The sequence below is a fragment of the Pan troglodytes genome, chromosome X (genome assembly GCF_028858775.2).
Source record: "Pan troglodytes isolate AG18354 chromosome X, NHGRI_mPanTro3-v2.0_pri, whole genome shotgun sequence".
In the NCBI taxonomy this organism is placed as follows: Eukaryota; Metazoa; Chordata; class Mammalia; order Primates; family Hominidae; genus Pan; species Pan troglodytes.
The window spans coordinates 68,821,530-68,848,360 of NC_072421.2; the positions used below are offsets into that span (position 1 = coordinate 68,821,530).

The 26,831-nt window shown below is 40.8% G+C and overlaps 1 long non-coding RNA gene and 1 pseudogene across 1 annotated transcript; both read right to left on the minus strand.

Annotated features, from left to right (window-relative positions):
* Nucleotides 1-206: 206 nt before the first annotated feature.
* LOC129138719 (uncharacterized) lies at nucleotides 207-26,261 on the minus strand. The gene is made up of 4 exons (XR_008542002.2): nucleotides 26,175-26,261; nucleotides 25,699-25,842; nucleotides 2,199-2,316; nucleotides 207-471 (listed from the first exon to the last, which is right to left on the minus strand). It is a non-coding gene; the product is annotated as an uncharacterized LOC129138719 (long non-coding RNA).
* LOC100610210 (suppressor of cytokine signaling 5-like) lies at nucleotides 15,993-18,628 on the minus strand (annotated as a pseudogene).
* Nucleotides 26,262-26,831: the final 570 nt, after the last annotated feature.

The following is a 26,831-nucleotide window of genomic DNA, read 5'->3' on the forward strand; positions in this document are numbered from 1 at the left end:
AATATTACAAAAATATTTTATATTTGTTATTGCTATGTGTAATATTTTATTGACCCTGTGGATTAAGCAAGTTTTTATCTGCTATTCTGGAAACATAACCACTACTTATAAATGGTTTCTCTGACAAAATTGTCCAAAGCTTCAAATCACTAATTTAAATACTTAAATTTTTAAAAATACACAAAAAAATTATGCACAAAGAAAAATTCACAAAAGAATTAAACATTTATTCTACTCATCATGTACAAATGGTTATTTTAGGATACCAAAAAGACCTAGTTGGTAAGGGAAAATTATTTACAGAAGAATTTCAGTTAATAGTTGTAGAAGAAGCTGGGCGAGGTGGCTCACACCTCTAATACCAGCACTTTGGGAGGCTGAAGCAGGAGGGTCGCTTGAGCCCAGGAGTTCCAAGTTACAATAAGCCATGATCGTGCCACTGCACTCCAGCTTGGATGATGAAGCAAGACCCTGACTCAAAAAAAAAATAGTGTAGAAGGAATGACAGAACTAGGAAAATCACCATTTGGAATACCCTTATGAAACTAATAATTCAGATAATGATCATCAGTGGATGCTAAGACAATGAGGATGCCTTTCTAACAATGAGGGTAGATGAGAAAGGCAATAAGGACTTTTAAAATAGAAAGATTAAGCTGTCCACAATCTGTACACACTGCTCAGCCATAGTATCACTAAAAGTGGACCAACCAGACATTGGGGTAGCATGTATGAGGGCTTGGATTCAAGAGAAAGAGAGCATGGCATATACCGATCATTGAAAATGGAATTTTGAATTGCTGAGGTACAGAGTGTGAGATGAGGAGTGGTGATAAATGAAGCTGATGCAGGAGCCAGATGTAGGGCCTTGTAAATCACTTAAAGAATTTTGAATTTTCTCTTAAGGGGACTGGGAAGTCACTGAAGGGTTTTTGTTTTAGAATATATTCTCTGGCTATAGTGTGGGACATGATTTGAGGGTAAAATAAGAGTCGGGGCAAGTAGATGAATTAGGAGACAGTTGCAATAAAGTTTGAGATGACAGTGACCTGGACCAGGGTAGTGGCATTAGGAAAAAAGGTGAAGTATATGGATCCAGTGAATATTTAGCAAATAAACCTGAAAGGATTTGGTGGTAAAATAGAGAGAGGATGGTGTGAAGGTTTTAGACTTGGGGAACTGGGTTGATAGTGCCATTCACTGACATAAGAAACACAAGAGGAGGAATGGGCTTAGGCTGAGAGGGTGGGGAAGGAAGTAGCTTAGTATGGGAAATAGTGAATTTGCGATGACTATGGAGCATGAAAATAGGCAGATGGCTACCCGGGGTCTGAAGCTCAGAAAAGAGGTCTGGATTGAACATACATTTGTGTGAAGTCAGTGTATAATAAGCAGCTGAAGCCAAGAGAATGGATAAGATGAGCCTAGTCAAAAACAGCAAAGCGGGCAGGCACAGTAGCTCATGCCTGTAATCCCAGCACTTTGGGAGGCCAAGGCAGGCAGATCACTTGAGGTCAGAAGTTTGAGACTAGACTGGCCAATGTGGTGAAACCCCATCTCTACTAAAAATACAAAAATTAGCCAGGTATGGTGGCACGCGCCTGTAATTCCAGCTACTCAGGAGGCTGAGGCACGAGAATCACGCCACTGCACTCCAGCCTGGGTGACAGAGCGAGACCCTGTCTCAAAAAAAAAAAAAAAGCAAAGCATAACATGTGGCCCTGGAGCCCCATATCTTTTACCTCAAGTAACTTCACACCAGTGGCAGAAGAGAAACCAGATCACAGTGAATTGAAGAGTGGGAGGTGAGGAAAAATAAGGTGAATGAAGGGGAAGAAAGAGAGATGACAGGAACTGAAAGAGGATATGAATTTGTATAGCACCCATTTATGCTGTCCAATTAACCCTTTGCTATATATACTGTCTTATATTATAATATGAATATATGGTATCATCCCCTTCAAAAAATGCCTCACATGCATGTCTAGTCTTCCCAGTAAAATGAAAGCTCCTCATGGAGCTTTTTAAAAATGTCTTTAGGCTGGGCACAGTGGCTCACGCCTTCAGTCCCAGCACTTTAGGAGGCCAAGGCAGGTGGATTGCTTGAGTCCAGGAATTCGAGAGCAGCGTGAGGAACGTGGTAAAATCCCATCTCTACAAAAAATAGAAAAAAATCAGGCAGGTATGGTGGTGCTCACCTGTGGTCCCAGCTATTCGGGAGGCTGAGGTGGGAGGATCACTTGAGCCTGGGAAGTGGAGGTTGCAGTGAGCCAAGATTGTGCCACAGCACTCCAGCCTGGGTGACAGAGTGAGATCCTGTCTCAACAAAAAGAAAAAAAGAAAAAAAAACTCTTTGAATCCTGTATGTCAGAGAGCTGTTTGAGATCAGGAGGCTTAGTTGCTGACTATACAAGAACAACCTCCTAGGTAGGCAATATCTTTGTACAAGGTAGTTACTCCAGTAAGGCAGGCAGACAAATTCAGCAGACCAGTCTATATATTAAAAGGTTGATTTGTGAGCACATTTTTTTTAAAAAAGGGAAAAAATGTTTTTTAAAAAAAACAGAAAACAAACAAAAATAAATAAAACAAACGGAGTTTATATCCACAAAGGATATATTAACATCAGATTATATAAGCCTGATAAACTATCTTTCTTGACTCAAGATATTTTTATAAAAAGCCTGACTAACCAGAATTGGGGACAAGAAGTTTAGTGAGAAGAAACTTACTCTTAGCTGTAATGTTTAAATATTTTTATAAGGAGAATGTACTCACATGTTACCTATGTAATTAAACAACAACCGGAAAAAAAAAACCGAAAAGGCTAAAGAAATAAAATATTATTCTTCCCCTTTCCAGGCTCCTTGCAGATAACCAGGCTTTACCCTTCTATTCATAGATCACTATTTCAGATGGCCAATTTATAAGGCAGTTGAGTAAGTTAGGATTTCTTTACATTATTACATTTCATTCTCTTTTTCCTGAGACCATATACTCTGGTCTTTGATGGAAACCTAAAAAACATTCCAGTCTCATTAAAAGAAAACCTAGCTGTCTCAGGGTAGATTAATTCTGCAGATGTATGCCTTCAGATAGCTGTTTTTATCCATTTTGTTTCATTTTATTTCATTTTCAGACAGTGACCTTTTCCCATCCTTACTTGCAAATTCTGAGAGCCCCTTTCTATAAGGCACCTTTCCTCCTTTTTAAATAATGTGTAGGAGCACTTGTTGACAGAGCATTAAAAGAAAAGGACACGTTAATAGGTTTTATCAGTAAGATTTTAGAAGTCTGAACTAGATAACCTCTGTTCCTTACATTTGATGAAGATTCTGATTAAGGTAGAATAGCCTTGGCTGCCTCAAACATTTCTCTTTGCCTCTGGCACCAAGGAGGACACAGACCAAGCCACACCAGGACAATCTCCACTCAAGAATAGCACATTTGGACTGTGTGAAAGGTCCCCATTTTACAATAAACAAGCTTCCCTATAACTTTGAAACACTAATCCCAGGAAAACACTAGAAATTGGTTCAAGGTAGTATTGTGACAGGTCTGTTGGGTCAGATCCTATATACAACAGCAGGTGAAAGTAGATGAACAGTAGCAATCCCTTATTTGATGGATTGATTTCAACATAGGAAAGGTGTCTAGTCAGGCTGCAAATATTTGAGCTCTGCTCTGCCTTTTTTGATATTTTAAGATAGTCATTTGTATGAAGACACTTAGTGGCATACTAATCAAATTTGCAGATGATAAACTGGAAAAGAAGCTAGTACAACTGGATGACATTCAGGATTCAAAAGAAGTTTGACAAGCAGGAATGATAAGCTAAATTTCTTAGGCTGAAAAGACAGAGATCAAATTAAAGCCTCATACTAGGTCCTAAAACATAAGCATTTAAGTACCAAATGGATAAATATAGTTGAGTTTTTAGTCTTAGTGATTTCAACTAACTATAGGCTCAACATAATTCAACAGAGTGATCAATGTGGCTGTCAAAAAAAAAAAAAAAAGAAAAGAAAAGAAAAAAAAGCTAACAATTTTGGCCTGCATGAGTAGTAGCATAGGGTCTAGAACAAAGAAAACCACTAACCCACTCTTCTGTACTGACCAGAACATGTACCTGAAATAGTACATTTCATTCTAGATGCCAATCTTTAAAGAGAGATATTCATGAGCTGAAGTATGAACAGAACAGAATAACCAGAATGATGAGGAGATCTTCAAACTCTGCCATGAGAGTAATGGCAGTAAAGGAACTGCAGATGTTTAGCACAGAGAAGACAAGACTTAGTAGAGGAAACCAATGGCCACTGTTTTCAAATATAAAGGGTTGCCCAATAATGAAGGAGACTGTCTCTCGAGCAATTTCCTCAAATAATGAAGTATTCAAGCACAGATCTAAACTCACTTGGTGGAGATATTGGAAGAGATTCAAAAGCCTGGGATAAATCCTAGGTCTCTCAGCTAAAGGAGCCCCAAAGTGATGACACCTCAGTAGCAATAAGTATACCCCAGCACAGAGATCCTGGTTGCTAAATATCATTCCCCACTTAAGGGAGCCAGGCTTCCTTGGAGAAATAGCTGATTCCAAGGTTAGGGCCAGGAAAATACATGATAAGCCTGAAATATTCCTGTTGTCCCAGAAAGTAAGAAAGTGCCAAAGAATGATGGAGGCATGTCAATGGACACAGAAACCAGCTTGAAGAAGCTCCCACTGACCAAATCTGGGCCAATTAGAGCATCAAAATAAACAGTAAAACGTTATAACTCATGTAATAAGTAAGAATCCATGAGTCCATACTGATAATCAATTAATTAATCAATACATAGGCTAAAGGAAAGCTCTTCTTTACAATTGAATGCCAGCAAATAAGTGTAGAACTAATGATGTATTTAGAAAATCACCATTTTTGAAATATAATAGTAATAACTGATACAGGCAATAATCAATGAATGTTAAAATCTATTGGCTGAGACTTTGATATGGAATAGGACATTTTATACAGTCTCAAAGTGTCCCCCCACAAATTGCATATTTATTACAAAGGTAAAAATGGTAACTTTAGAGTGGAGAAACCTGGCAGACCCTACTTTAACCAAGTAGTCAAAGTTAATATCACCAATAATGGGGCAAAGTGATATCATGTACCTCCTGTTGCCAATGCACTGAGAACACATCACTTCTGTGATATTCCTACAAAAAGAAGCATAATCTGAATCTAATCATGAGGAAACATTAGACAAACCCAAACTAAGGAACATTATACAAAATATCTGGCCTGTACTCTTCAAAAGTGTCAATGTCAGGAAAGACAAAGAAAAGCTGAGAAACTACTCCAAATTAAAGGCAATTAAAGTGACATGACAACTAAATTCAATGTATAATCCTGGACTGTATTCTGGACTGGGGAAAAATGCTATAAAGGAAATTATTAGGACAAGAGGTAAAAGCTGAATGTGGACAGCAGTGGTATTACATCAATGTTAATTTTCCTGATTTTGATCATTATGCTGTGGTTTTGTAAGAGGATGTCCCTGTTCTCAGGAAAGATATGCTGAAGTATTTAGGAGTATAGGGGCCTTATGTCTCCAGGTTATTCTGATTCAGAGAAAAAATAGATAAAGATAGAGATAGAATGATAAAGCAAATGTGGCAACATGTTAAAAATATATGAATCTGGGTTAAGGGTAAGTGGAAGTTCTTTGTAATATTACTGTAACTTTTCTTTAAGTTTGAAATAATTTTGAAGTAATGAAGTTTTTAAAAGCTTTGAATGATTAAAAAAGAGAGAAAACTATACTAAATGTTCTCTAAAGTTCTAACAAGGCCATCAGCAAGAGATAAATTCTAAAACTAAGGCTTTTAGCAAAGGAGACAATAATATTAAATAATTTTTAAGACTTAGAAAAGCTACTAACAGATTAAAAATAGGCTTTCTGTAATAGAAATAACATGGTATTTTGTGTCACATAGACCAGGATTCAAATCCTTGCTCTATCATTTATTATTTGTATGATCTTGAACCAAGTCATTTAGCTTTTCTCAGCCTTAATCTCTTTATGTTGTAAAGACAATACTACCTACTTCTCTAGTTACACACATATATATTTCCCTAACATACAAAAAACTTTTACAAATCATTACATATCAACATGAAAAAGATGAACACCCCAATAGACAAATGCACAAAGAACAGTCAATTCATGATAAATTATATACAAAGTCAATAAATACAGTATGTGCAAACCTCACCAGTAATAAAAGAAATGCCAATAAAACTGAAATATAGGCTTGGCACGGTGGCTCAGGCCTGTAATTCCAGCATTTTGGGAGGCCGAGATGGGCAGATCACCTAAGGTCAGGAGTTTGAGACCAGCCTGGCCAACATGGCAAAACCCCATCTCTACTAAAAATATAAAAATTAGCTGGGCGTGGTGGCCTGCACCTGTAATCCCAGCTACTCAGTAGGCTGAGGCAGGAGAATCACTTGAACACAGGAGGCAGAGATTGCAGTGAGCCAAGATCGCACCACTGCACTCCAGCCTGGGCCACCACAGAGTGAGACTCCATCAAAAAAAAAAAAAAGCCCACAAAAAAACTGATATATAATTTTTCACCTATTAGGTTTGGCACAGAATAAAAAGACATAAAACCCAGTGTTGATGAGAGTATAAGAAAACAGACCAAGCACAGTGGCTCACACCTGTAATCCCAGCACTTTGGGAGGCCGAGGCAGGTGGATCACCTGAGGTCAGGAGTTCGAGGCCAGCCTGGCCAACATGGTGAAACCCCGTCTCTACTAAAAATACAAAAAATTACCTGGGCGTGGTGGCAGGTGCCTGTAATCCCAGCTACTCTGGAGGCTGAGGCAGCAGAATCGCTTGAAGTGGGGAGGCGGGGGTTGCAGTGAGCTGAGATCATGCCATTGCACTCCAGCCTGGGGGACAAGTGCAAAACTCCATCTCAAAAAAAAAAAAAAAAAAAAAGGAAGGAAGGAAGGAAGAAAGAAAGAAAGGAAGGAAGGAAAGAAAAGAAAAGAAAAGAAAATGTAGTATTGGTGGTAAGGTAAACTGATACAACCTTTCTAGAAGGCATTTGATAATATTCAGCAAAATCCATCCAGGAACTTCTACATTGAAAACTACATAACATTGCTAAGAGGAATTTTACAAGACTGAAATAAATAGGCTGGGCATGGTGGCTCATGCCTGTAATCCCAGCACTTTGGGAGGTCGAGGCAGGCAGATCACTTGAGCCCAGGAGTTCAAGACCAGCCTGGGCAACACAGTGAAACCCCATCTCTACCAAAAAAACTTGTTCAGGCGTGGTGGCACACACCTGTGGTCCCAGCTACTTGGGAGGCTGAAGTGGGAGGATCGCTTGAGCCCGAGTGGTTGAGGCTGCAGTGAGTCATAGTTATGCCACTGCACTCCAGCCTGGGTGACAGAGTGAAACTCCATCTTTAAAAAACAAATAAAAACCTGAAATAAATAGATATACCATGATCATGAGTTAGAAGACACAATATTGTTAAGATGTAAATCCTCCCAGAATTCTTCTATAGATTCAATACAAGAGCAGTCATAATACTACCAGGTTTTTTAAAGAGAAATGGACAAACTGATTCTAAAATGTATATGGAAATGGAAAGGATCTAAAATATCCAAAACGATCTTGAAAAACAACAGCAAAGTTGGAAGACCTATATTGCTGACATTAAGACTTACTATAAAACTACAGTACTTAATAGATAAATAGATCAATGGCACAGAATACAGAGCCCAGAAATAAACTTGCACATATAAAGTCATTGATTTTTGATCAAGCAATGTTGGATTGGGGAAAGGAAAGTCTTTTCAACAAATGGTGCTAGAATAACTGGATATTCATTTGGGAAAAATAAACCTCAACCCCAACCCCACATCATACCCAAAAACTAACTGAAGATGGATCATGACACTAAACATATAATATAAATGCTAAACTCTAAAGCTTCTAGAAGAAAATCCAGAAGAGAATCTTTGGGACTTAGGGATAAACAAAGATCTTTTAGAACACAGAAAGCTATAGTCATAAAAGAAAAAAAAAATGATAAATTAGAATTCACTGAATTTTAAAATCTTCTCATGAAAAACTACTATTAAGAAAATGAATAGGCAAGCACAGACTAAGAGAAAATACTTGAAAAACATATATCTGACAAAGGACTTGTAAGCAGAATATATAAAGAACTCTTACAAATCAATCATTTAAAAATGGATTTAATCCAACTTTAAAATGGACAAAAGATTTGAATAGATATTTAGCAAAGATATCTGAATGGTCAATAAGCACATGAAAAAGTGCTTGACATCATTAATACTCAGGGAAATGCATATTAAAACTACAATGAGCCAGGCACAGTGGCTTACACCTGTAATCTGAGCATTTTGGGAGGCCGAGGCAGGTGGATCACTTGAGCCCAAGAGTTCCAGACCAGCCTGGGCAACATGGTGAAGCCCTGCCTCTACAAAAAACAAAGCAAAAATTAGCTGGGTGTGGTGGCATGGCCTGTAGTCCCAGCTATTTGTACCACTGCACTCCAGCCTGGGATCCTATCTTTGGAAAAAAAAAAAAAAACTACAATGAGATACTACTACACACCCACCAGAATGGCTAAAATGTTAAAAGACTGACCATACCAAGTGTTCGAGAGAATGAAGAACTACTAGAATTCTCATATATTGCTAGTGGGAATAAAAAATGGTACAACCTGTTTAGAGAATTACTTAGAAGTTTCTTATAAATTTAAATATACATCTATCCTATAGTCTAGCAATTCCACTTCTAGGTATTTACAAAAAAAAAAAAAAAAAAGGAAGCATATGTTTATAAAAAGACTTGTACCAGAATGTTTACTTCAGCTTTATTCATAGTAGCCAAAAACTGTAAATAATCCAAATGTCCATCAATAATAGAATGGATACGCTGGTTACGGCGGCTCATGCCTGTAATCCCAGCACTTTGGGAGGCCAAGGCAGGACCTAAGGTCAGGAGTTTGAGACCAGCCTGGCCAACATGGTGAAACCCCATCTCTACTAAAAAGTACAAAATTAGCCGGGTGTGGTAGCACATACCTGTAGTCCCAGCTACTCAGGAGGCTGAGACAGGAGAATCGTTTGAATCTGGGAGGTGGAGGCTACAGTGAGCTGAGATCATGCCACTGCACTCCAGCCTGGGCAAGACACAGCAAGACTCTGTCTCAAAAAAAAAAAAAAAAAAAAAAAAAAAAAAAAAAAAAAAGAATAGAATGGATAAACTAGCATAGTCATACAATAGAATGCTACTCAGCACTGAAAAGGAACAAACTTGATACACACAATAACATGGATAAATCTCAAAAACATTATGCTGAGCAAGGCCAGGTACAGTGGCTCATGCCTGTAATCCCAGCACTTTGGGAGGCCAAGGCAGGTGGATCATTTGAAGCCAGGAGTTCAAGACCAGCCTGGCCAACATGGCAAAATCCCATCTCTACTAAAAATACAAAAATTAGCTGAGCATGGTGGCACATCCCTTTAATCCCAACTACTTGGGAGGCTGAGGCACAAGAATTGCTTGAACCTGGGAAGCAGAGGTTGCAGTGAGCTGAGATCGTGCCACTGCATTCCAGCCTGGGTGAGGTAATGAGAGTCTGTCTCGAAAATAAATAAAATAAAATAATATTACATTCTCACAATGAAATGCTATACAGCCTTTTTTTATTTTTTAAGAAATGGGATCTCACTACGTTGTCCAGGCTATTCACAGACATGACCATAGGGCACTACAGCCTTGAACTCCTGGACTCAAGCGATCTTTCCACCTCAGCCTCCCAAAGAGCTGAGACTACAGGCACCATACCACTGTGCCCACCTTACAAAGCCACTTAAAACAATAGTGTAATCTATATTCATTGACATAGAAAAATGTCCAAAACGTACTGTTGAGTGAAAAAAAGGATTAAAAACAGCATGAAATAAAGAAAAATAAGTTAAACAAGATATTTTTCACCTATCATGTTGATAAGGATGAAAAAATGATTGATAAATGATAAAGATTGAAAAACGACCTAATTCTGGCAAGTATATGGGGAAAACACATTTTTATATACTGTTAGTGGAGTGTAAATTGGTAGATTCTATAGGGCTATATGACTATACTACTAAAATTGTAAATATGTTTATCATTTCACACAGCAATCCATTTCTAAAAATTTATCCCACAGTAATACTCACAGAGACACACAAAGATTTATGTACAAAGAGTATTGTTTTACATATAATCTATGCACAAAAAAGAATGCAGTAGTATTTGCAACAGTCAAACATTAGAACAATGCCTGTACAGTGAATCTGGCAAAATGAAATAATGGTCCATGTATACAATGGAACACCATGCACCTGTTAAAATCAATGAGTTGGCCGGCGAGGTGGCTCACACCTGTAATCCTAGCACTTTGGGAGGCTGAAGCGGGCAGATCACCTGAGGTCGGGAGTTCGAGACCAGGCTGGTCAACATGGTGAAACCCCATCTCTACTAAAAATACAAAAAATTAGCTGGGTGTGGCGGCAGGCACCTGTAATCCCAGCTACTTGGGAGACTGAGGAGGAAGAATCGCTTGAAATTGGGAGGCGGAGGTTGCAGTGAGCTGAGATCATGCTACTGCACTCCAGCCTGGGCTACAGAGCAAGACTCCATCTCAAAATAAGTAAAATAAAATAAAATAAAATAAAATGAGTTGGTGCTATGTGTAGTGAAACAATAAAAATGTCAAAAATAAAGTTTGGGCCGGGCACAGCGGCTCATGCCTGTAATCCCAGCACTTTGGGAGGCCAAGGCGGGTGGATCACCTGAGGTCAGGAGTTCGTGACCAGCCTGGCCAACATGGTGAAACCCCATCTCTACTAAAAATACAAAAATTAGCCGGGCGTGGTGGCACACACCTGTAGTCCCAGCTACACGGGAGGCTAAGGCAGAAGAATCGCTTAAACCCAGGAGGTGGAGGTTGCAGTGAGCCAAGATTGTGCCACTACCCTCCAGCCTGGATGACAGAGCGAGACTCTGTCAAAAAAAAAAAAAGTTGTGGACAGAGAATGAGATATTGGAATTGTATATTTTCAGATATAGAGTAATTCTGGGAAATGACAAAATCCAGAATGAGGCTAATAAACTTTCTTGCAGAAGTAGAGTGGAGAAGAGCACTAGAAATGGTCAAGGAGCTGTGAAGGTAGAGTGTTGCTTGGCCAGTTCATCCACAGGAGCATTGTGATGGGCTGGGAGGTAGAGAGCAGATGCTCAAGTCTCCATAGAATATCAGGAAATATTCAAGAAGGCAATAAATGACTACATCGAGAAGGAATAAAAGGTAATATTGCAAAAGGCATGAGCCTTAAAAGAGAGGCCTTTAATGTGAGGGTTGAAAGCAAAGGTCTAGAAGCAGTGATGAAGAGTAGGAATGATGATGACTTCTGGGAAACAAAAATTACAATGATTAATAACTCTCCAGTATCAGTGAGGTATAAGAAAACAGGCATTCATATATGCTTGGTAAGAAGGTACATTAGAAAAAACTTTCTGGATAAAAATTTGGCAGTATTTATCAATTTTTTTAATGTTTGTGTCATTTGATTCAGCAGTTTCAAATCCACAAATCTATCCTACAAATATATTCACATGTACCCAAACATACATGTATTAGCATTTCACTGTGGCATTGTTTGTAAAACTGGAAACAACCTAAATGTTCATCAGTAGGGATATTTGTTCAATCAGTTATGTGAGGCTTTCACTCAAGAACCATAGCAATACAGAGGGCACACCCTGGGAGAGAAGCCGGGTTTCAGTTAAAGCAAGCAAGTGGAGAGAGAATTCAGTGAGGAAATTTAGGGTACAGTAGAGTCTGTCTACAATGGTACCAGTTTTCCAGAAAACATAGTACAAATAATTGGCAAGAGAGGCAATAGTGGGTGGATGATTGAGGGTAAGGAAAAGTGTAGAAGAACAGAAGGAAGCCCAAAGGGGTTCAAGACAGAGTGAACAAAAAGGCAGATGATCAAAAAGGCTTGCAGTATTAATTGGTTTTCAGTTAACTGGACTCTTCAGTCTAAAATGCCCTTCCCGGCCCTTGAAAATCCAGGAAACTCCTACTCATTCTTTAAATCTCAGACCAAAAACTATCTTTTCTATGAAGCCTTCCCTGATGGCCTATGGTCGAATTATGAACAAGTGCAATCCTATTATAGGATTTATTACTTCTGATTAGGAGTATTTAATGTGAAGCTTATGGATAGGCATCAGGGAGCATGTCCAGGTTTAAAACTTATGCAAAATTCTGTGTACATTTGTGCATTTTTCTAGCGGGGAAAGTCCAAAGACTTTTTTTTTCTTTGCAATTTCACGCTGGTAATTTTTCTTTTTTAAAAGGTAAGCCACTAATAATTTAAGAAAAATATTTAAACCAAAAGTTGCATATTAATATTATACACAAATTGAAACACAAGTGACTTTTAGCACAGTGTATACATGCTTACATAAACTCAAATAGTTACACATTTAAAATAATTTCCATTTAACATATGAAAGTTCTGAAATACATAAAAGCATTAATACTTTCTATAAATCTACAGTTAGAACATCAATTTGCTACAAGCATATAAAAACATCAAGTGCTTTCTTGGAGTTTCCAGTTTCGTCCCTAAAACACAATCTTGGTCATAACAATCTAATTGCATATAAAACTTTAAAAGCAGGCTTGGGCCAAGTGCGGTGGCTCACGCCTGTAATCCCAGCACTTTGGGAGGCCGAGGCGGGCAGATCACCTAAGGTCAGGAGTTCGAGACCAACCTGGCCGACATGGTAAAACCCCGTCTCTACTAAAAATACAAAAATTAGCCAGGCATGGTGGCGCCCACCTGTAATCTCAGCTACTCCAAAGGCTGAGGCAGGAGAATCGCTTAAAACCAGGAGGCAGAGGTTGCAGTGAGCCGAGATCACACCACTGCACTACCAGCCAGGGCGATAGATCGAGACTCCGTCTCAAAAAAAAAAAAGGTTTGAATGAAGTTCTCAAACACTTTGATATATGTTCTTCAGGGACTTCAATTATAAGCAACAGAAATTATAAGTGACTTCAATCCCCATCTTGCTTTAAAATGGACAAGTCTTTGGTTAAATTTCTATATTTGTGGCATTTATTTTCAATTAAGATGGTCCCCAAACCAATAAGTGGTACTGATATATTAATAATTCACAAGACTTGATTTAATCTGCTTCTGATGTGTGGAAGGTTACAGATACTCATTTACTATAATATGTCATTGATAGTTTTGATCTTTCACCCATAAGCAGAGAAATCAATAGATTTATTATTTCTGCCAGTTTTTTGTTATAATCTAAACTGTACAATGATTTTCAGTAACTACAGATACTGCTCCACAGTATATGTGATTATGATTGATAAGATGCAGAGCATTAAACTTAGAGTTAGCTTATTCTGATAAGTCAATATGAGACTGTACAGTAATTCTACATTAGCTATAGTAGGTTGTTAGATAATGCTTATTTTAAAAAACCCCAAACCATTCCATTTACAAAAGAAATTGTTGCAAATGTATAAAACAGTAGATATACAAGGAGAACACCAAACATACTTTATTAGCACAAAAAAGCAGCCATAACAAGGCACAGCAAGCAGAAACACGCATTAGCAGTCAAAGAGTTAGTGTGGCATACAAATAAAGCTTTTCTTTTTTGTAGCCTTGGCAATTGCCATAGGGATGTAAAATAACGTTCTGTAGCAGCAGGTAAGGAAACTATGGAGCACTCACCAGTGGTACAGAACACATTAACAAAAAGACACAAGAATGGATTCAGCCACTTTAGTGCAAAATGTCTAGGACAGAACTGTACATTCAGTTCAGTTACTAAGAAGCAAACACTAGAACTTGATATAACTTCCAAAAGAGCTCACTCAAGTAGTATTACATTCACAGTAGTATTCAAGTAGTATTACACTCAAGTAGTATTCTAAGTGACAAAGAGGTGTTAAGTAGTTATTTACAGATATAATGGTTGTACAGTACCTTTCAAATCTGCAATTTATGTTTCAGATTTTCCATTGAGAGTAAATTACACTGAAATTCTGTAAATTATACTTAAGCAATTTAGCTATGAGTGTTTACAAAAAAGAGATAAATACTGCCATCCAAATTAGTAATTACAGTTTAACAATAATCTAACATCAGCAACCATTGTAGTTACTATTATCTAATTTGTTTGGGCATCTTCTAGTCGCATTTTCTTCATGATTCACAAAATCATTATGGGCACAGGAGAAGATCCAACTTTTATGAAACAACAATTAGACTGCACATCAACTTTTTTTTTTTTTTGACACCAAGTTTCGCTCTTGTTGCCCTGGCTGGAGTGCAATGGTGCAATCTCGGCTCACTGCAACCTCCGCCTCCCAGGTTCAAGCGATTCTCCTGTCTCAGCCCCCCGAGTAGCTGGGATTACAGGCGCCCACCACCACGCACGGCTAATTTTTTGTATTTTTAGTAAAGACGAGGTTTCACCATGTTGGCCAGGCTGGTCTCAAACTCCTGACCTCAGGTGATCTGCCCGCTTTGGCCTCCCAAAGTTCTGGGATTACAGGCATGAGCCACCGCGCCCGGTCACATCAACTTTTTAAAAAATCATATGCAAGACTATATTGCAGCAGCTGTTTTAAGTTAAAGCGCTCACTTAAAAACTAATACCTGGCTGGGTGCAGTGGCTCACGCCTGTAATCCCAGCACTTTAGGAGGCTGAGGCAGGCGGATCACAAGGTCAGGAGGTCAAGACTATCCTGGCTAACACGGTGAAACCACATCTCTACTAAAAATACAAAAAATTAGCCAGGCATGGTGGCGAGCGCCTGTAGTCCCAGGTACTCGGGAGGCTGAGGCAGGAGAATCGCTTGAACCTGGGAGGCAGAGGTTGCAGTGAGCTGAGATCGTGCCACTGCACTCCAGTCTGGGCAACAGAGCAAGACTCCATCTAAAAAACAAACAAACAAACAAAAAAACAAAAAACCTAATACCTAGGGCCTTTAAATAAAATTCTGCTACTAATTTTATAAGTCCAAACTCTTAAGAATGACTATTTAGAAAACCTGGTTTACTTAACAGTATCTTTTGCAGAAGAGAAAGAGTCTGACTATAAACTACATCAACATTTAGGTGAAATGCACTATGCCCTTGTGGCCAGAAAATTACATTTTTTTTTCTAAAAGAAAGGCATTATTTTATTTGTATTGGACTTCTAAAGCTTGATTTATAGTAATTATAAACATCACTACTTTTGGAAGGTTATAGAAAAACTCTTAGAAAAAATAATTTCAAACATTAGTCACACTGTTGAAATACTCATCTGATATTAATAATTTGTTCTTCAGTAAGAAATAGAATTCTTCACAGCAAATGCCCCAGAGTTGCCTCACTCAATTACTACAGCCATTAAAAACCAAACTGTTCGCTAAATAGGCAAACTTGTTTTGTAGTCTTACTCAACACCTGTAGTTTGTTTTTGTTTTTGTTTTGACAGAGTCTCGCTCTGTCTCCCAGACTGGAGTGCAGTGGAGCAATCTTGGCTCACTGCAACCTCCGCCTCCCAGGTTCCAGCAATTCTCCCACTCAGCCTCCCCAGTAGCTGGGATTACAGGCGCCCGCCACCACACCCAGATAATTTTTTGTATTTTCAGTAGAGATGGGGTTTCACCACGTTGCCCAGTCTGGTCTCGAACTCCTAAGCTCAAGTGACCTGCCTGCCTCAGCCTCCCAAAGTGCTGGGATTACAGGTGTGAGCCACTGTGCCCGGCCTGAACACCTGTAGTTCTATCCTCTGTTGTTCCACTAGACACCACGTTTATCTGGATAAGTAACAGAAGGTTGCATCTGACAGATACTAACACTAAGCTTACATACTGTATGAAAAAACCTAGCACCGTTATGTGTGCTTGCTATAGGTATACATCTGATGCACATGAAAGCAGATGAGATTCACACCCTTTGGGGACAGGAGAGTTTACTTTGCCTTGACTGGTTCTCGTTCTCACTAGTGAACCCTAAATTTTTGTTTATAAAGATACTCTTTTCAAAAATCTTGTAACATTGATGGTAAAGGGAGCCCATTAATTCCATCATATGTAGTGCACCTGCAGATTATTGTACAACAGATATACTACAGCTAAAAGGGAAAGTCCTATCTAGTAATATAGTAAGCAACAGTTCAAAAAACATGCAATAACTGGGATCTTTATAATGTTCTTTTCTATTAAACTTTAAGTGCTGGGATACATGTGCAGAACACACAGGTTTGTTACATAGGTATACATGTGCCATGGTGGTTTGATGCACTCATCAACCCATCATCTCCATTAGGTATTTCTCCTAATGCTATCCCTCCCCTAGCTCCCCACCCCCCGACAGGCCCTGGTGTGTGATGTTCCCCTTACAGCCCCCACGCCGTGTCCATGTGTTCTCATTGTTCAACTCCCACTTATGAGTGAGAACATGCGGTGGTTGGTTTTCTGTTCCTGTGTTAAGTTTGCTGAGAATGATGGTTTCCAGCTTCATCCATGTCCCTGCAAAGGACATTAACTCATCCTTTTTTTATGGCTGCTATAATGTTCTTAAAGTCCTGTTACAGTGGAGGAGTGAAATAAACAGGGGTCATGGGCATCAAAACCAAAGTTGTGATTACTGCTCAATTCAGGCCTGCAAGGATCTGTTGTAGCCCCAGAAGTTCACAGAGAAGAGGCAGTCCCTTTGCCCAGCATCCCTGAGCAAAAATGTGTCTTCACATTTCCCTTCTAGAAGGGCTTCTGATTCATAACGGTCCATCACTCTCCAATAACAAGGATTCCCTGTAGTCTGAAGCAGTATCTGTAATCAGCCTGTGTGTGGACTTCCCAAGCTCCCTGTCTGCTAACATGGGCATGTACCTCATGCTGCTTCTGCCCTCCATGGCTGCAAACACTGGGTGGCTGTATCCTCTTTCAGGTCACAATTAGCATGTGGAACTGCAGAACTGTCCCCACTTATTTCAGTCGTTCCAGGAGCTAACTTTGGTCCCAGTTTATTTAATGGATTAACCTGTGCAGTCGCTTCAAACATATGCATTTGTGCATCGGGAGGGGGATCAACCCCTTCTTCAATACTAAGCAGTCTTCTCTCTCTAAACTATCTTCATCTTCTGTAGAAACCAAATATGGGGCTGGGTGAGGTGGCTCACGCCTGTAATCCCAGCACTTTGGGAGGCCGAGGTGTGCCGATCACCTGAGGTCAGGAGTTCCAGACCAACCTGGCCAACATGGCGAAAATCTGTCTCTATTAAAATACACAAAAATTAGCTGGGCGTGGTGGCGGGCATCTGTAATCCCAGCTACTCAGGAGGCTGAGGCAGGAGAATCACTTGAACCCAGGAGGCAGAGGTTGCAGTGAGCCAAGGTTGTAGTGAGCCAAGATTACACCACTGCACTCCAGCCTGGGCAATGGATTGAGACTCCGTCTCAAAAAAAAAGAAAAAAAAAACCCAAAGATGGATCAAATGCATCAAAAAATGTTGAATGTGGGCTCACAGGAGCTGTATGCTGTTTAATCAAATGCCATTTGGGGGCTAAATCTGAGCCAGCAGGAAAAGGGCATTTCTCCAGCATTAATTCAGAAAAATAGATTTTTCTTTTATTGGAAAAGAGAGGCTTTGACTGCTTGTTGTAAGTTCTCATGGGAAAACACAAGCCCACAGTATCCTGCAACCTGTCTCAGAGAGCGACTTCCCTACAGTTCTTCTGGAAACATTGTCCATGTCCTGTACAGAGCTTAGCACCTCTCTCTCCTTTGAAGTCCACTTTGAGTTCTACCAAACTTTTTATCAGTATCCAATGAATCCTGGGTCACTGTAACAGAAATGTTTCTCTTCCCACCCCATGGAGCATGTCAAAAGTAGGAATCTCTTCGTGCAAGTCTTGTTCCTGGGGTAACACAAAAAATCATTATCCTTTTTGATACTTATTTCAACAATTTGAGGGATTTCAGTGGCACAATGTTGGTTTCTCTTTGAAGAATTCTTTGAAGGGCCTGGCATGCCAGGTGTAAGGCAACATTTTCTCTTAAGGGATTACTTTGTTGCCGAGCAGCTGAGTCTCCTATATTGATGTTTTTTCTTTTTGACAAATATCTGTCAGAGTTCATATCCAGATTTTCACTACGGCTTCCTCCCTCATGACTGAAGACATTCTGTTACCTGTATTTGAAGTTATTCCACATTTTTCCCCACTTTATCCACTGATTATAAAAATCATTCAGGGCATGTGGGGCAGCCTCATCCAAGGCACCTGCAGCAAGGCAGGACGGGCAGAGGCCGCAGTCACCGACAGGGTAAGTCCAACTGCCTTCTGGTGCCACCTGTCCCCTCCGACTGCCCAGCAAGTGCAGCCTGGCTTCCTCCTGACAGAACTCAGGGAACCCAGCTCTGCTGCCTGCTCCCGCCAGGCCCCCACCCATTCCCCAGCCATTTCCACCTCTTCACCCATTTCCCCTCCCCCCACAATCCCCCATTCCCAAGTCCACAAGTTTTGTTTTTTTGTTTTTGTTGTTGTTTGAGACAGGGTGTTGCTCTGTTGCCTAGGCTGAAGTGCACTGCAACCTCGACCTCCTGGGCTCAAGCGATCCTCCTACATCAGCCACTTGAGTAGCAGGAACCACAGGCACATGCCGCCATGCCCAGCTAATCTTTTTATTTTCTGTGGAGATGAGGTCTCTCACTATGTTGCCCAGGCTGAAGTCCACCATTTTTAATGAAATGCTGGAACACTTATTGTGGTGTAATTTGCTCATCAAACATTTACTGAGCATTTACTATACATCAGGAACTGCAAATATAGGGATGAAACAAAAATGTCCCTACACTCAAAAAAGTTTACAGGCCGGGCGCAGTGGCTCAGGCCAATAATCCCAGCATTTTGGGAGGCCCAAGCAGGAGAATCACTTGAGACCAGGAGTTCAAGACCAGCCTGGGCAGCATAGTGAGACCTCGTCTCTCCAAAAAAAAGAAAAAATAAATGTTAATAGCTGCAGTGAGGTTGAGGCTGCAGTAAGCCGTGGTTGTGCCACTGCACTCCAGCCTGGGTGACAGCAAGACCCTGTCTCAAAAAAAACAAAAGTTTACAGATGAGAAAGAAAGAGAAGTAAACACAGGATTACAAAATAATATAAAACATAAAAGAAGCCTAAATAAAAGGAGAGACATATCATTACTGAAAACTTTAATAAACAGAGGGATATATTATGTTCCTGGTTGGGAAAATTTAATAATGTAAAGATATCCACTCTCCCCAAATTAAGCTGAAATTTCAACATAATCTCAACTAAAATCTCAACAACATTTTTTTGGAGAATGTATTGGCTGATTCTAAAAATCCTTGTAGAAGGAAAAGTGAACTAGTTAGGCAAGAAATGTCTGAAAACAACAGGGAAGACTTTATCAGGTATCAAAACTATGATAAAGCCATAGCAGTAATATAAAAAGTGTGATTTTGGCATAAGAACAAACATCAGTGAAACAAAATAGGTGGTCCAGAAACAGATTTGTGTGTATAAGGGAATTGGGTATATAATAAAGGTGTCATTTCAAGTCGTTGGAGAAAGTAAATCATATAGTGATGATTACCTATTTGTTAGGTTGGTGCAAAATAAATTTGCCATTTTTAATGGCAAAAACTGCAATAACTTTGCACGAACCTAATATTTGAAAAAGAATTAAGTTATAGCAATATCTCATACCATTCACAAAAGTAACTTCTAAACAGTTTAAAGAATTAAAACCAGCCAGTCGTGGTGGTTCATACTTGTAATCCTAAGACTTCAGGAGGCTGAGGTGAGAGGATCACTAGAGCCCAGGAGTTCAAGACCAGTCTGGACAACATGGCAAAACCCCATCTCTTCAAAAAATACAAAAAACTTAGCCGGGCATGGTGGCCTGCGCCTGTAGTCCCAGCTACTCAGGAGGCTGAGGTGGGAGGATCACCTGAGCCCAGAAGGTTGAGGCTGCGGTGAGCCATGATCGTGCCACTGCACTCTAGCCTGGACAACAAAGTGAGACTCTGTCTCAAAAAAATAATAATAAATAAATAATAACAATAATAATAATATATAGGCCAGGTGTGGTGGCTCACACCTGTAATTGCAACACTTTGGGAGGCCAAGGCGAGCGGATCACCTGAGGTCAGGAGTTCGAGACCAGCCTGGCCAACATGGTGAAACCCTGTCTCTACTAAAAATACAAAAATTAGCTGGATATGGTGGCGGGCACCTGTAATCCCAGCTACTCGGGAGGCTGAGGCAGGAGAATCACTTGAACCTGGGAGTGGGAGGTTGCGGTGAGCCAAGATTACACCACTACATTCCAGCCTGGGTGACAGAGCAAGACTCCGTCTCAAAAAAACAAAATAAATAATAATAATAAAAAACAGGCCAGGCACAGTGGCTCGTGCCTGTAATTGCAGCATTTTGGGAGGCCGAGGCAGGCGAATCACCTGAGGTCAGGAGTTCAAGACCAGCCTGGCCAACATGGTGAAACTCTGTCTCTACTAAAAATACAAAAATTAGCTGGGCATGGTACCGCACACCTGTAATCCCAGCTACTCGGGAAGCTGAGGCAGGAGAATCGCTTGTACTGGGAGGCAGAGTTTGCAGTGAGCCGAGATCACGCCACTGCCCTCCAGCCTAGGCGACAAGTAAGACTCCGTCTCAAAAATAATAATAATAATAAATAAAAATAAATAAAAGAAGCCAGTCTTAAAAGGTTATATACTGTATGATTACATGACAGGTTTGAAAAGGCAAAACTATAGTGACAAAAAACAGGCAGTGATTACTGGGAAGTAGAGGGGAGGAGTAGGCTATAAAGGAGAACTGGGAATTTTTTGAGGTGATGAAACTATTCTATATCTTCATTGTATTGGTTGCTACATGACCTTTTTTTTTTTTTTTAGACAGAGTTTCGCTCTTGTTGCCCAGGCTGGAGTGCAATGGCGCGATCTCGGCTCACCGCAACCTCTGCCTCCTGGGTTCAAGCGATTCTCCTGCCTCAGCCTCCTGAGTAGCTGGGATTACAGGCATGCACCACCACGCCTGGCTAATTTTGTATTTTTAGTAGAGACTGGGTTTCTCCATGTTGGTCAGGCTGCTCTCCAACTCCCGACCTCAGGTGATCCACCCGCCTCGACCTCCCAAAGAGCTGGGATTACAGGCGTGAGCCACCATACCTGGCCAGTTGTTACATGACTTTATGCATTTGTCAGCACCTGCAGAAATGTATACTCAAGATGAATTTTACTGTATGTAAGTTTACCTTAATCAAGAAATGAAAAAGTGTATAATCCCAGCACACATCCATGCATCCATGCGTGCATGAGCATACACACACATTTAGAAATGTATGAGAACAAAGGAACACACAAGGACATTTTCAGAGGTGATGGACATGTTCATTATCTCGATTGTGTTAATAGATACATGGGTGTGTACATATGTCCAAATTCATCAAATTATATACTTTAAGGATGTGCAGTTTAGTGTACATCAATTATACCTCAATAAAGCTGTAAGAAAAAGGGGGGAAGAAACACATGAGAAGAAAATATAAATGAATATGTTTAAAACCTTGGAGCAAGAACAGCCATCTTAAGACTAAAAAAGCAAAAGCTGGGCCAGGTGTAGTGGTTCATGCCTATAATCCCAGCACTTTGGGGGCCGAGGTGGGCGGATCGCTTGAAGTCAGGAGTTAGAGACCACCCTGGGCATCATAGTGAGACCCCATCTCTACAAAAAAAATTTTTTTTTAATTAGCCAGGTGTAGTGGTATGTGCCCATGGTCCCAGCTACTGGGGAGGCTGAGGTGGGAGGATTTCTTGAGCCCAGGAGTTCAAGGCTGCAGTGAGCTATGATTGCACCACTACACTACAACCTGGGTGACAAAGTGAGACTTGTCTCTACAAAAAAACAACAAAAAAGTAAAAGCCATAAAGGAAAGGAATAATATATCTGACTACATCAAAATTTAAAGTTAATAAACATGAAAAAATACTTAAATTCACTAATAATCATAAAACTGTGAATAAAGAGGAGATATTTTTTGCCTGACAGACTAACAAAAGTTTAAGAGATTGATATCAAGTGCTGGCAGGAGTGTAAGGAAACAGGTACTCTCATATACTGTTTTAGTTTTCTTTTTTTGAATATCATTTCTGGCACAAAAAAAGGACTCATGTACCATTGTTAGAAGCATTTGGCCTTTTCGAAGAGCAATTTTGCAGTAATAAAATGTAAAATGTACATACTCTTCAATCCAGTAACCCTGTAATTCTAGTCTTCAGTACCTACCTTAGAGAAACATTGTCCATAAAAAAGAGTTAATGGCAAATGACAACCCCAAACTGGAATCTACCTCAATCAGTGCTTCCCAAACTATCTGTGGTGACCAGGTGCAGTGGCTCACTCCTGTAATCCCAGCACTTTGGGAGGCCAAGGTGGGAGGACTGCTTGAGGCCAGGAATTCGAGACCAGCCTGGGCAACACAGCAACATCCCATCTTCAGTAAAAAACAAAAATGAAAACTATCTGTGGCAAAAGACCAGGGGTTTGGGGTCTTTTTGTTTGTTTTTTTTGTTTTGAGACAGGATCTTGCTCTTTTGCCCAGGCTAGAGTGCAGTGGTGTGATGATAGCTCACTGCAGCCTTGACCTCCCAAGCTCAAATAATCCTCCTGCCTCAGCTTCCTGAGTAGCTGGGACTACAGGCACATGCCACCATGCCCAGCTAATTTTTTTTTTTTTTTTGAGACGGAGTCTTGCTCTGTCACCCAGGCTGGAGTGCAGTGGCGCAATCTCAGTTCACTGCAAGCTCCACCTCCCGGGTTCACACCATTCTCCTGCCTCAGCCTGAGTAGCCGGGACTACAGGCACCCACCACCACGCCTGGCTAATTTTTTGTATTTTTAGTAGAGATGGGGTTTCACCGTGTTAGCCAGGATGGTCTCGATCTCCTGACCTCGTGATCCGCCCACCTCGGCCTCCGAAAGTGCTGGGATTACAGGCGTGAGCCACCGCGCCCGGCCATGCCCAGCTAATTTTTAAAATTTTTTGTAGAGATGAGATCTCACTTTGTTGCCCAGGCTGGTCTCAAGTGATCCTCCTGCCTGGGCCTCCCAAAGTGCTGTGATTACAGGCGTGAGCCACCACGCCTGACCCAGCTTGGTTTTTTGTTGTTGTTGTTGTTGTTATTTTTTTGGTAAATTTCCAATCCATCACAGACTGATACCTTTGTAGAGAAAAAACAAATTACTAGAAAAGTGATCATTCACTTAGATGCCATGGCCACATGAAATTGCTATAAAAGGTTTTAAATGCCTATCCTCAGTTCCTATACTAATCTCCTTGTGTACAGGTGATAGTTCACGACTGGCACCAGTCTGTGGAATACAGTTTGAGTAGCACTGATATAAATGTCCATCAGAAGGGAAGTGAGAACTACTATATGACCCAGCAATTCCACTTCTGGATATATACCCCAAAGAATTGAAGGCAGAAATGTAAACAGATATTTGTATACCTATATTCATAGTAGCATTGTTCACAATAGACAAAAGGTGGAAACAACCCAGGTGTCCTTGACAGACGAATGGACACACAAAACGTGGTATGTATGTCTGTATATATACACACTTTGGAATATTACTCAACCTACAACATGAATGAACCTTGAACACATTTTGCTAAGTGAAATAAGCCAGTCACGGCCTGGCACAGTGGCTCATACCTGTAATCCCAGAATTTGGGGAGGCCAAGGCGGGCAGATCATTTGTGGTCAGAAGTTCAAAACCAGCCTGGCCAACATGGTGAAACTCCATCTCTACTAAAAATACAAAAATCAGCCAGGTGTGGTGGCGCGCATCTCTAGTCCCAGCTACTCTGGAGGCTGAGGTGGGAGAATTGCTTGAACCCAGGAGGCGGAGGTTGCAGTGAGTAGAAATCACACCACTGCACTCCAGCCTGGGCGACACAGACTCCGTCTCAAAAAAAAGAAATAAGCCAGTCATGAAAATACAAATACTATATGGTTCCACTTATATAAGGTTACCTATAATAGTCAAATTCATAGAAACAGAAAATAGAATGGTGGTTGCTAGGGTTGGGGGTGGGGACAATGGGGAGTTATTGTTTTGAGTTTCAGTTTGGAAGATGAAAAAATTCTGGAAATGGATGGTGGTAATGGTTGTATAACAATGTAAATGTACTTAATGCCACTGAAATGTTTCCTTAAATATGGTTAAAATGGTAAATTTTGTTACATGTACATTTACAATAATATATGTGTGATATACTCAACCAAAACATCCCAATAGATCAAATGTAGAGGCAGATATGAGACTCCAGATGTCCACTATTATTAAGCCAGACATTAATGAGACTTGTAAAAAAAACAAAACAATTTTACTCTTCTCAATAACATTTCTTGCTTTGGAAAAGTTAGTTTGCTTTTCTTTTCTTTTTTGAGACAGAGTCTCGCTCTTGTCACCCAGGCTGGAGTGCAATGGCGCGACTTCTGCAACCTCCACCTCCCGGGTTCAAGCAATTCTCCCGCCTCAGCCTCCCGAGTAGCTGGGATTACAGGTGTGTGCCACCACATCGGGCTAATTTTTGTATTTTTAGTAGAGACGGGGTTTCACCATGTTGGCCAGGCTGTTCTCAAACTCCTAACCTCAGATGATCTGCCTGACTCAGCCTCCCAAAGTGCTGAGATTACAGGCGTGAGCCACCGCACCCAACCAGTTTTAATTTCATTGAATAGAGAGAGCCATAAACCTACATAAACAAATTCTGTTAGGAATGTCAAGGGGTCCTGCAATCAAGAAGTTTGGGAACCACTGCCCTAGAGAAACTGTCATGTTCAGGAATGCTCATAGCAGTACCATTTGTAAAAGCAAAATATTGAAAAAATCTAGTAGTCTATCAATAAGGAAATGGTTAAATAAACTGTTTTATAGCCATACAATGGCATAATACATCACTTTTTAAAAAAAGAAGTAAATCTGCCCGGGTGCAGTGGTTCACACCTGTAATCCCAGCACTTTGGAAGGCCAAGGCGGTTGGATCACTTGAGGTCAGGAGTTTGAGACCAGCCTGGCCAACATGGGGAAACCCCGTCTCTACTAAAAAATAAAATAAAATAAAAAGTAAACCTAGATGTACCAAAATAAAAATGTTTCCAAAACACTGAATGAAAAAACTTGTGGGGTATGTACAGTAGGGTATAATTTTTGTTAAAATAAAAACACAACACAACGTATTTTCTACGATAAGTAGAAAAAAAGACCTGGAAGGCTGCCAGGATACACACCAAACTGTTAACAGCAGTTACTCTGGGGAAGAGGGAAAGAGGACAAGGATTGTGCGTAATGGCCAAAGTGTTAGCCCCATATATGTATAGTGTTTTGATTTTTTTTTTTACAAGGAGAATGTACTGGTGTAATTAATTAGAAAAATAAATAAAAGCAAGGAGGTCAAGCCCACTGACATTGAGGAAGAAAGGGGATTTTCTGAGTAGGGGCTGTAAGGGCTAATGTACTTACTGCAGTGGTCTTAGAGCTGATGAGTCTAGGAAGGAACCACAAGGGGTGAAATCAGGCAACAGAGGCGGCGGCTGGCTGAAATGGTGGAGGCCACCTAGATGGCGGAACTTTCTGGGTCACACACTTCCTGCTCCCTTCCTGAGACTTAATACAAAAAAGGCCTTCACAGCAGCAGAGTGCAGCCTCTCGCGCTTCTGCCGCGAATCGGGCCACAATGCTTGCAATAAAGAACTTCATCCTGAGGCCCGCAAAGTATTGTCCCATTCCCTGGTCCCTGATCCCCACTCCCCAGGCCCAGGCCCATGACTTCAACGGCCCCATCTCAGGAAGAGCCCCAGGCTGGCGTTTGTGGAACGAAATCGGCAGCCTAAGGCAGGACCTTCCTAACGGCTGGACAAGCGGACTACGGCTTCATTCACCACGGCACAACCAGAGACATTCTGAGACGCCAGAAGCGTGACCGGGGTAGAGGATACCTAGGTTGCAGGAAAGCGCAGTTACCAAATCGGGCCTCTGGAGCTCCCAGGACACCCGCTGACAGCTCCAGGGGCGCGGGGCAGGCCTCGCTTTCGAAAGCAGCGCCACAGCGTTCCTATTGGTCTTCCATTCCAGCCAACCAGCAGGTTTCCCTGTGGCCCACCCCTCAACTAAGAGGCCAATCAGAAGAGGGTATGTGCTTCCCATTGTGTACGACAGGTATGTGCTTCCCATTGCGTACGACCAATTAAAGCTTATTTCTGATTGACACTTGGACAGCCAACCAGAAGGCCTGGTAATCCGACCTCTTATTATGGTCACCATCATGATCTTGGTCCCCATCCTTGTTCCATCCCTGCCAGGAATCAAACGTATGGATCTGGGAGAAATAACTAGACAGGGGGTCCAAGCTGGAGGGATGGTGGCTCAAGAGACAAAGTAATATTTCCCCGAGTACCAAAGCAGGTTGCCCATGAGGTCAGAAGAGCATGTAGTTGAGCTGTCAGTGCTGCTCTGGGCTTGACCTCAAGTAGTGACAATCTGAAAAAGGTACTGGTTGTGAGAGCGCCTCAGATAATGTTGCTTTGTCACTAGGCTAATCGCTTCATCTTCCCCCAGAGTCAGATGGGAAGAAACTTACAAACACTCAGGGCCTT